Source organism: Hippopotamus amphibius, chromosome X (genome assembly GCF_030028045.1).
Source record: "Hippopotamus amphibius kiboko isolate mHipAmp2 chromosome X, mHipAmp2.hap2, whole genome shotgun sequence".
NCBI classification, from domain to species: domain Eukaryota; kingdom Metazoa; phylum Chordata; class Mammalia; order Artiodactyla; family Hippopotamidae; genus Hippopotamus; species Hippopotamus amphibius.
The window spans coordinates 25352789-25364638 of record NC_080203.1 but is presented as its reverse complement, the minus strand read 5'-3'; the positions used below and the strand labels follow the sequence as shown (position 1 = coordinate 25364638).

General features: G+C 38.0%; 1 pseudogene; it reads right to left on the bottom strand.

Annotated features, from left to right (window-relative positions):
• Positions 1 to 452: 452 nt before the first annotated feature.
• Positions 453 to 2071, bottom strand: LOC130841879 (RNA-binding protein FUS-like; annotated as a pseudogene).
• Positions 2072 to 11850: the final 9779 nt, after the last annotated feature.

Here is an 11850-nt window from a genome sequence, read left to right as displayed (position 1 = left end):
ATTTTATACTTTAGGTTAGACTCCAATTTTTAATTTTTTTATCAATGTTTATTTTGTTCCTCAAATTCTTCCAGCTATAGCCATTGTGAACTTTTTCAGTTAGCTCCTGTATCCCTTTGACATACTCCAATTATTTCTTTTTTATTTTTTTATTTTTTACCATGACAGAAAACTTTAATCTCTACTTTCAAGGATTCGCTTGACCTTTTCTGCCCTGAACCAAGTATCAAACACTTTATTCCAGTTCCTGCTAAGCAGGAACAAATTATTCCACTTCCCACAAGGCAGGTTGATCTGAAAGAGGAAAACTCCCCACATTCTTGACCTGGACATCAACTCTCCAGGAGAGTGAAAAGGGGGAAGAGGAAGAAAATTTAACTAAAATGATGGTTTTTAATGGGAACCAGAGGTATGGTTACAATTACATAGTCCGACACAAAATCCCATGGGTGATCAGGAGTTGGAAGGTTACAAAATAATGAGGGTAACACTGGGTACAGGAAGAAAGCTGCTCCAGAACCTCAGGAGCCAGGCTAATACAGCCTCTCCCTGCAATCCTGTCTGTGCTCACCCCTGGAGTCCATCTTGCCAGGGCCAAAGCCACCTCTGTCCCCACCACCCCGGCCCCCTCAGAAGCCCCCACGGTCCCCACCTCGGCCTCGGTAGCCACCCCGATCGCAGCCTCCTCTGCCACCACGACGATCACCTCCGTAGTTACCCCCCATGTGAGAGCTCCTGGTCCCCCTCTTGGGCCACCTGGTTTAGGAGCCTTACACTGGTTGCATTCATTCCTCCAAGAGAAGTTCATATTCTCGCAAGTAGGATTAGGACACTTCCAGTCCCCCGCTCGCTGCTGTCCTCCACCGCCCACCACCACCACTGGGGGATCCTCCTCGGCCACCGCCACCACTGCCACCACCTCCATAGCCTCCACGGCCCATGGGTCCTCCTCGCCCCCGGCCTCCACGACCATTGCCACCACCCCGGTTGAAGTCTCCTCGCCGAGTAGCAAATGAAACCTTGATAGGATTCCCAGAGAATTCTTTACCATCAAACCAGTCAATAGCTGCTTTAGCAGAAGGTGGGTCATCAAATGATACTGTTGCCTCTCCCTTCAGCTTGCCCGTTTCCCTGTCTGTGTACAGATTAATCATGGGCTGTCCCGTTTTCTTATTTGTCTTAATGATACCAATCTGCTTGAAGTAATCAGCTACAGACTCAGTTGTCACATTCTCACCGAGGCCTTGCACGAAGATGGTGTTGTTGTCTGAATTATCCTGTTCCGAGTCATGATGTGATCCTTGGTCCCCAGGGCCACCAAATTTATTGAAGCCACCACAGTCACTTCCGCCCATGCCGCCTCTGCCTCCACGGCTACCTCCACGACCTCTGGGTTCATAGCCACCACTGCTGCGGTTGTAACCACCACCACCACCGCCCTGGCCATGGCCCCCACGGTCCTGCTGGCCTCCTCCGTAGCCGCCGCCACTCTGGTCCTGATTGCTATAACTGCCGCCACTCATGGAGGACTGATCTTGGCCATAGCTACCTCCACCACCCCCTCCACCCCCTCCACTGCCACTGTTGTACTGGTTCTGCTGCCTGTAGCCCTGAGGGGGATTATAGCTTTGCTGCTGTCCATAGCTTTGCTGCTGTCCATCATAGCCAGACTGTTGGCCATAGCTCCCACTCTGGGGCTGCCCATAGCTGCTGCTCTGAGAACCACTACCATAACTTCCCGAGGTGCTGCTAGGAGCTGGCTGCTGGCCATAGCCAGGGTACGAGGACTGCTGCCCATAGAGGACTGGGAACTCTGGCTACTGCCATAGCCACCAGCTGAGCCATGCCCCTGGGGAATTGACTGTGTGCCGTAGCCTGTGTTCTGGGTCTGTCCATAAGAACTACCATAGCTGCTCTGGCCATAGACTGAAGTGTCCGTTGACTGGCCATAGCCACTGTAACTCTGCTGTCCGTAGGGCTGACTGCTCTGCTGGGAATAGCCCTGCCCAGGCTGGGTTGGGTACACCCCATAGCTTTGGGTCGCTTGTTGGCTATAGTCGTTTGAGGCCATGTCCGCGCACAGGCCGACAAGCAACAAAGTTCCAACACCACAGGGCACTGACGCCTCGAGGACTGACTCTCCAATTATTTTTAAGCAATTTATTTCTCTGTGGCACTACAGGGGAGCATAATTTCTTAGGTGGCCTGGAAAGTCTTCAGGATGAATTGAAATTTTGCCCTGAACTTTAAAAGATTAGTGGGATTTTATGAGATTCAGAAAGGTCCTCCATGCAAAGGGGGAAGCATAATCAAAGACTAGAGATGTGAAAGAACATGACATCCTTAGAAAAGCAATAATTCTGTGTAGCTGCTTGGGAAGGTGATTGGAATCAGAAGAATGTTTAGAAAGATAATTTGAAGCTGACTTTTGTTAAGATTCTTCCAATTTAGACTTTCTCTTTGAATCTCCAGGAATATAAAACAAGAACATAAATAGAGTCAATTCAGAGAAATTATTAGAAATTAATATACACAAGTTTAAAGTTAGCTAACGTACAGCATTAAAAAGAGGAAACCATATCTCCACAGTGGAATTTATCTTCTTGTAACCGAGGCCCAGTACTACCACATTCTGATAACATATCAAAAGTGTAAGAAAAATAATTGAGAGGCTGGGACTTTATAACTGCTAAAACAATATAGGAAAAATACTCTCCCAAGATGGCAGCGTTGTGATTCCTACTCTTCAGGGTGGTTATTAATCATGGGACTTATCATTAGAGATAGTGATCATCTCAAACTCTCTTGATACATATGCGTATTTATGAGACATACTTGATAAGATCTATTAAGTCATTTGTATAGCTATTCATTTAATGGGTTTTGTATCAGTCTGCTCAAGCTGCTATAACAGAATACCATAGGCTGGGTGACTTAACAAACCTTTATTTCTCATGGTTCTGGAGGCCGGAAGTCAAGATCAAGGACCCTTTTGCCAAACGGGCTTCTTCCTTGCTTACAGGCAGCTGTCTTTTCATTGTGCCCTCACATGGCAAAGAGAACACAGTCTCTCTTCCCATCATAATAGCCCTACTTTCGTGACTTTATCTAACAATGATGACTTCCCAAAGGCCCCATCTCCAAGGCTTAAATAGGAATTTCGGGGCCAGGGGACACAATTCAGTCTTTAGTAGGTCTTTATTACATATTTTAGCATATAGCTTTCATGTAAAAATAAAATTTTACTGACTTCTTTAATTAGGGTTTATGTACAATATCTTCACTGAAAACATTCTAAGATTGATATATGTGTATTATTTAGTCAACTTGGTTTCAAATAAAATATAATATGGTTTCCCAAATAAACAAAAAGCTGACTTTCACAACAGGCTGGTAAAGTTATATTCTAACAAGAGGATAGCAGCTGTACAAATAGAGCTTGCAAACATTTTAGATGCCATTTGTTTTACCAAGGTCTCTGTAAAAAAATACATTTGTCAAAATTTCAAAACAAAATCTTTTATGGAAAAGCTGAAAACTGACATTTAGAAACTCATTTAATACAGGTGCATATTCTTTTTAATTACAACAGGTGTTATTAATAAACTTAGCGAGTGTGAATGTTGTAATATCTCATGAGAGTGCATGACAGTCCCATCTATCCATGGGGACCAAAGAAGGGTCATAGTTCTGTTTGAATTCACTGTGAGCACATCATCCTCCCCAAATCAAGCAACCTAATGATATTGGCAGAGATCATTTATATCCTCTTCAAGGGACAGCATTCCTGAAAATATATTTTGTGAATTACACTTCTACAGAAAATTTCTAATTGGAAAAGACAACTCCACATCACCATCATATGGTAGTAATTTACCATAACTCATGTGCTTCTTATGCTGTGTAATTTACAATTGCTCTCCTTGAACAGAATTAAAGTCATACCTCATGGGTGATTAGATAGCCCCTTTGTACCCTTAGGTTCAAGGAAATAAATGGGAACAATTTTCCCTTCAATAGACAATGGTGGATAAACAAGCAAATAGACAAGCTTGCTTTAAAAGGTCAGCCATAATTAGGCATATGGCTCTGGCAGGATCTTAAACATACATACAGTAATAAACCTGATTAAGAATATTATTTCCTATTATAATATTTTTCTCTGGATTATAACACTATGCCCTTGGAATTTTCAAAGAGAATAGGGACTTTATAGATTCTTTAAAATGATTATGTTAAAAATAGCAAACTCACTCTACCCATTCAAGATCTAAATTTAGTTTTAAAGGTTTTCCATTTCTCTCCTAATGTATGACATAGATTTTGGAGGGAATTGTATTTGTTTGACATATTCCCTTCTCTGATTCACTCCCATACACTATAAAGATAAATATTTTTCAATTAAAGATTACTGTTAATGTAGTGAGCTCTGAAAAGGTCAAAACCTGAGTCTAGGCTTCACCTAGACCCGTATTGGCTTTTGCGGTATTTTGTTTCTTTATTATTAACAGTACTATGTGTGCTCTTACGTGTAGTAAAGACAGAGTCAGTCAGAGAGAGAAAACCAATACAAAATAGTTTAGCTTTCTTTCTTTCTCAAACCAAAATCTTTGATAACAGAAAGGACTTCTAGTTAATTTTGCCATATCCAGGAATAAGTCTACCTGGCCAATATGTTATTTGAGGTGGCGTTGCTTCCTTGGTACAGTACCCAAGAGAAGGGCTGTATCCCTTTTCTAGTAATATACAACCCACACAGCATGAAGAAGGCAGTTCATGTACTTTTGAAATAGATTTTAAACTTTGAAAAAATATGAATCTATCTGATTTATGGTACACTTGTGTGTACATTATCTTTGCCTATGTACTCAAATGGGGCATCTGTCTTTAATCTGACAGTATATCTCATGAACATACAAATTGAGCAAGTTTCAGATCCGAGGTAATCAAGTTCTCTGTGACAACCTCAGCAATCTTTCTGTTTTAGGGTGGGTGACATATCTGTCCTCCTGGATAAATCCATGACTAATAGATGAGAATGTTAGCATCTTTCATCCTTTATATCTATCCAGAGATAATTCGGAGGACAAAGGAGATAGTATGTGCCACATTAGGGCTTGTTTTGTTCATTCTTTAGACAATTAAGTGGAGACAGGTGAATACGAAATATGACAAAGCTAATATTTTTTTCAGCAGTAAAGTTTCTACTTGAAATCTTTTCTTTGGTGAGGGAGTTTCTTACCAGCTTATTTATATATCATATTTCTGTTTAAATGGAAGGTTTTAGTTCACTGTTTAGTTCACATGCTGAGGCTTCTGAGAACATCTTTTCCATGAAGACAGTCTAACTGGTCAAGCACCTATTCCTTTTAAAAAAGAGCCAAGTGGAAAACTCAGACATTCAAAAAGTAATATAAGAAGATACTGTAGACTGAGGATTCCTTATACTGCTGGAATCAATGTGTTGAAAGACAAGAATATTTGAGGTTACATGAAGGGTTTTTAATTTGCTTATTAAGAAAAAAAAGTAATAGAAGCTACATGCAGATCATACTCATGGTGGTATTTAAAATGCATTAATTTTCTTCCCTTTTCTACTTCTTCTTCTGGGTTATTTTCTTTCACTTTTATGTCCTAATTCTACAATGTCATTTAGGACCAGGGATACAGTATCAATATTAGTATTTCTTCATTCTGTATATGCTGAGTGAATGCATTTATCCTTTTGCTTCATCCCTTCCATAGTTTACAATAATAATATTAAGCTTTGGAAGTTCATTAGAGGGCATGAAAATAAGACTATATCAAGAAAAACAAATTTCATATTTCTGGCTTTCACATCATGTGGTGATAAAGAGCCTGTCATGCCTTTCAAAGGGTACTGTTTCTTCATTGTTGGAGGGCTTATTGTGAAGACCATTAAAGATCTTTGAATATCATTAAAATATAATGTTATTATAAAGATAAGCAGAGTTCAGTATTTGGAGCTAGTTAGGCTTACATGTAAGTCCCAATACTTGCCAATAGTGTATATATGAAAGTAACATAATGTATGTATATAATGAAGGTAACATTAATGTCTACCTTTAAATTTCGGGCACTCTGGAAAACACGTTTGATTTTTTGACAGGACACGTGAACTACTTTTTTACTGATGCAGAAAATGAAAGAGGAACAGATAGGATCTAGCAGAAAGATATGTTAGTCAAGCTCTTTGAGGTTGCAAGGAAGACACAAACCTGGTTACTTTAAGTTTTGGAGATTTATTATAACAATATGCAAGAATAATTCATTATTAAAGGCCACTCCATCAACTGTCTAGTTTCAGATGTACACTTCAATTTACGAAAATTGGAAAATTTACTCAGTGTTACTTTACCTGGCTGAAATAACCAATTTTCTCTTTGTAACCCTAACACAATTGCCCAAATGGAGAATTGGACTGGGTTGATAGACTGCTATCTCATATGGAGTAACGCATGGAGAGTTGGCCTCCATCATACTCAGCCCGTATACCGTTGCTTTCCAATAAAGAGTTCACGCCTAATTTTAAGGCAGCAGAGATGGTTTCAGTGAGATGTAGTGTCAAAACTACGTCATCACAGCCAATGCATGAGAGGGAACACTGAAACTAATAATAAGTCATTAGCAAGTGTATGCAGTTATACAAGAATGGTATTAAGTATTGACTATATCGGCATTTTGATGCTGATGAAGTCCATCTCTTTTGTTTCTCCCTATGAAACTATTTTTCCTTAGAGTACAAACTAATATGCATTTCCCCTTAGGGTACAATTTAACAAACGCTAATTTAATTGGTAATATGCCACTTTGTCAGTTTTAAAGTAATATTCAAACTCTCTTTCCTAAGCTCTAATTGGCTAAAGTATTACAAAACCAGATTACATAATCCTGAAGAAACATAGTCATGGGAATATAAGTAATATCAGAATGAATTGCTTCATTCTTCTAATTTATCCTACATAATTTAGGTTTTCTTCATTTTACCCAGGAATACCTCTGGCATTTATTATTCTGCGGATAGTTGAACTATAGTATTCCTAGATGTTTTCTAAGCAGGATTTTGCAAATTCTGAAGGAGGAAGGAGTCATGGGAAACTTGCATTAGGGTCTATGTTGTTTGGCCATTGCAGGAATTCTACTTTGCAGGCTAAGGCGTGTATTGTTTAGCAGAGAGCCGATATTGATAATTTTTTTCAGAATGGTTTTTGATATTTGGCAAGCATTTTGAGGTTTTATATGTATTACCTAGAGCTAATACAGTACAAAGGGGTACCATACCCGAGGAGGGATTAATAATTTTTGGCTTATCTGGTTAGGAATTTTTGAAAGAAGGGGCAAAAGTAATGGAGCATGATTGCAAATTAATGAAGAGAGAATGAAATGGTCCAGTGGTTCTGCCACATTTGAGATCCAAATAAAGTTTGAGAATTCCTAAGAATGAGCTAGTTACTATAAAATCAGGCCATCCAGATCCTTATTGGATTTTAACACTAAAAGTCTTGCATCCCAGGCCTCTAGTTTGCATGACCAACTTGTTTCAGTTTTCCAGAGACTGTCTCAGATTTACAACTGAGAGTCCCACATTTTGGGAACCCCCACAGTCCCAGAGAAACCAGGACTATTGGTTATCTCCTCATGAGAAATCTTAGGCCCCAAATCACCCAGCTAAGCTACTCCCAAATTCTTGACTCACAAGAGTAAGTGTTGATTGCTTTAAACCACTATATTTTGAGGTAATTTCTACACAGCAACAAATAAATAGAGTACCCATTTTCTAGTTGAAGAAACAGAGGCAGACATTTTAATTTCAGAAAAATTCCCTTTTAAAGAGCCCAAGTATCTAGTATGAAAATATATTCAATGTGATTGTGGTCCACAATTACCAGTAAGTTATGTGTGCCAAAGTGGTATGAAATTAAAAAAATATGAACCATCAATAATTCAGGTTTCAGCAAAGGCCTGAGATTTGAAAGAGAACAAAAAAAATTGGTCAGGTAAACATCAGAACCTTCCGATATCTTCAGAATTTACTACTGAGGAAGTTGAATAACAGCAGAATTTTGAATAAAGTAAGATCACTTGCTCTCTCTAAGCCATAGATATTTTGAATAAGTTGCTCCACTCAACACCTTAAGTCTTCCTTTAGAGTACTCAGATAATGAACTGGGTTACATGTATTCGTATTTACTGCAGTGAGACTTTCACAGTAAGCCTCTTTGTTCCTGTAAGTATTTGAATAAACAGTCAAACATGCTCAAGATAGATGCAAATTTTAGCAGATAGTCCATCTTAAGTAGCCCAATAATGAAGGTTTTACCTGTAGCAATATCATCTATTGCATTGTTTTGATTCTTTTCTGTTATATACAGAGCTATTGCCAAAGGCCTTCTAACATTCCAAGAAATGAGAAAAAAAATCTGCCTCTTAAAGTTGGGTTGTTAGAAAATTGATAGTTTAGCATTTCATATCCTACCTCTGTAAAACCCAGACTTGCATGAAAATCTCACTTGCTTTGGATAAGTGAAAAGAAATGTTTGTTCACACTCAAGTCAGTGAGAAGATTTTAAAATTAATGAAGTTTACTGTTTTTCAAAACAGATTTTCAGGTAAATATAATAACCATAAAGTCAGATTAAATTGAACTTTGGATGTCAAATTGAAGACTGAACTCTGTTTGCACTCCAGCAGTTCCTCAGTCTTGCTATACCTCAGAATGACCTATGAGCTTTAAAAGTACAGATTCCAGGACTCCAACCCAGATTGAATAGCCAAGGTAGGCATTATTTTTTTTTTTGCTTTTATTTGTTTTTATAGTAACTTGATGACAGGACAAAAGTGTTTTAGGAAGACAATTCCAGGTAAAATGTACAGGATGGACTGATGTGAAGATAGAGAGACAGTGAAAACAGGTGTTTTAGATAAGGGGTTTTCGATATGGTTTTAGGCATAAAGTTGAGGGCCCAGATTAGGATAGTGGCAATAGTAATGAAAAATCTTGTTACTAACGTCAGACATTTCCACAGAAGTCTGTTTCTCTTCTCTATTTTTGGTTTGATCTTGTCCTGCTCTCCTGTGCTCTTCCTTTAAAGGCCAGATAATGTTAAATTTACATCTGTATAGAATAAACCACCAGAAATTCAAACAGTTAGAAATGTCATCCTTTCGGCCTGAATTCTGCTTTGAATTCTGCCCTTCAGTCAAAGAAAAGCTTGGACTTCCCCCGAGGTTATATTTGATCCTCAAATCTTTCTGTTCCCACCAAAAGAGAGGTTAAAAAGAGAAAAATCCTCAAAAAATGCTCTCTGCAAACAACTAACATCTAAACAGAGGAGAGAGGATGAACAAGGTCAGAAGAGAAAAGTCTCAGATAAGAACACCCATTTATGTACAAAATAATATTATACATCGCTCTTGGAGGTGGAGGCATATTAGATGAAAGCACTCTCATTTCACCAAAAGAAGAACAAGCAGCCTCAAACCACCCCTGGAGGTCTGTCTAAGCATGTTGATATTCAGTGGCAACTTGCTATTATATGTGTTCAATCAGATATCCTTGACAGGTGCTCTTTGCACCCAGTCCAATCCTGAACATTCTTCCCAAAGTTTGGGAATCTTTGGGATTTGGATTATGTCATAATAATTGGATTTATTATGTCTTATGTCAGCAACTACTAACGTAAGACAAAATGGTGTACTATATAAACTTGTATGTTTTATCCAATCAATTGCCCCCAAAGCAATCTAGAAGATATTTAGAAATAAAATTTATGTGTGTGTATATATATATAAAGTCTCCCCAAAAGAAATATATATGTTATCTCTCTAAAAGCAAATAGGAAGGTAGTTTACTAAAAACAACGTTGTTTTATAAACCAAGTTGTTTTTCCTTTTGTGTTGTTTTCCATAACACTGGTGTTTAATATTATTGGTAATAGCACTCCCCTACATTTGAATGACAACCTATGCTCTCATGGTATGCTCAGAATAAACATCAGTGTGATAATTGGATTAGGCATCTCTGCTGGGGGAAAAAAAGGCTAGAATACTGCTCACTAGGAGGAAGGTGAAAACATCTCTTGTGGTTATAGGAGGAAAGATCATAAAATATTAACTTTAACGCTTGCATCATTTTACACTGAATTTTCTCATACATCTGTTCTTGTGTTCTGAGAGTCACCACAACAATTATGTCTATAAATCAGCTGAAGTAAACATAAATAATAGTAAAAACAACGACAATAGCAACAGCCGCAGTGACAGGTTGTTGAAAACCTATTTGGTGCCAGCTGTCTTTGGAATTCACAAAGCTCTGTGAGCACAGGGAGTTTTATCTGATTCGTGATATATTCTCAGTGCCTAGAACCATGCCTGGGACCATAGTATGGGCTCACTATAAGTAGTGGTTGAATAAATAACCAACTATTATGTTCCAAGCATCATTTTCTGTTTAAATCACAAAGTGAGTAAAACAAATAAGGTATCTGCCTTCATGGAGTGTGTAGTCTAGCAGATTATTTTCCCATTGAATATATACACACACATACACATGTAACTGAGAAATATCACGTGAAGGTAAGGACTTTAAAATTTGTGCATTTAATCTTTTTTTTAAAGTTTTTTTGAGTTTTTTTTATTTTAATTTTATTGGAGTGTACTTGACTTACAATGTTGTATAAGTTTCAGATGTAAAGCAAAGTGATTCAGTTATACATATACATATAATCATTCTTTTTCAGATTCTTATATAGGTTATCACAGAATATTTAGTAGAGTTCCCTGTGTTATACACTAGGTCCTTTTTGGTTATCTATCTTGTATATAGTAGTGTGTGTTCATCCCAAGCTCCTGATTTATCCCTCCCTCCCCCCCCCACTCTGCTTTTACTTGTTGGTAACCATAAGTTTCTTTTCAATATCCGTAAATCTGTGTCTGTTTTGTAAATATGTTCATTTGTGTCATATCACTCATAGATTCCACATATGAGTGATATCATATACTATTTGTCTTTGACTTACTTCATTTAGTAGGATAATCTCTAGGTCCATCCATTGCTGCAAATGACATTATTTTATTCTTTTTTTATGACTAATATTCCATTGTATATATGTACCACATCTTCTTTATGCACTCCTCTGTCCATGGACATTTAGGTTGCTTCCATGTCCTGGATATTTAAATAGTGCTGCAGTGAACATTGGGGTGCATGTATCTTTTTTGTATTATAGTTTTCTCCAGATGTATGCCCAGGAGTGGGATTGCTGGATCATATGGTAGTTCTAGTTTTAGTTTTTTAAGGAACCTCCATACCGCTCCCCATAGTGGTTGTACCAGCTTACATTCCCACCAATGCTGTAGGAGGGTTCCCTTTTCTTCATACTCTTTCCAGCATTTATTGTTTATAGACTTTTTAATGATGGCCATTCTGACTGGGGTGAGGTGATACCTCATTGTAGTTTTGATTTGCATTTCTCTGATAATTAGTGATGTTGAACATCTTTTCATGTGTTTGTTGGCCATCTGTATGTCTTCATTGGAGAAATGTCTATTTAGGTCTTCCCCCCATTTTTTGATTGCATTGTTTGTTTTTTAGACATAGAGCTGCATGAGCTGTTTGTTTATTTTGGAGATTAATCCCTTGTCGGTTGCTTCATTTGCAAATATTTTCTTCCATCCTGTGGGTTGCCGTTTTGTTTTGTTTATCGTTTCCTTTGCTGTGCAAAAGATTTAAATTTAGTTAGGTCCCATTTGTTTATTTTTGTTTTAATTTTCATTACTCTAGGATGTGGGTCAAAAAAGATCTTGCTGCAATTTATGTCAAAGAGTATT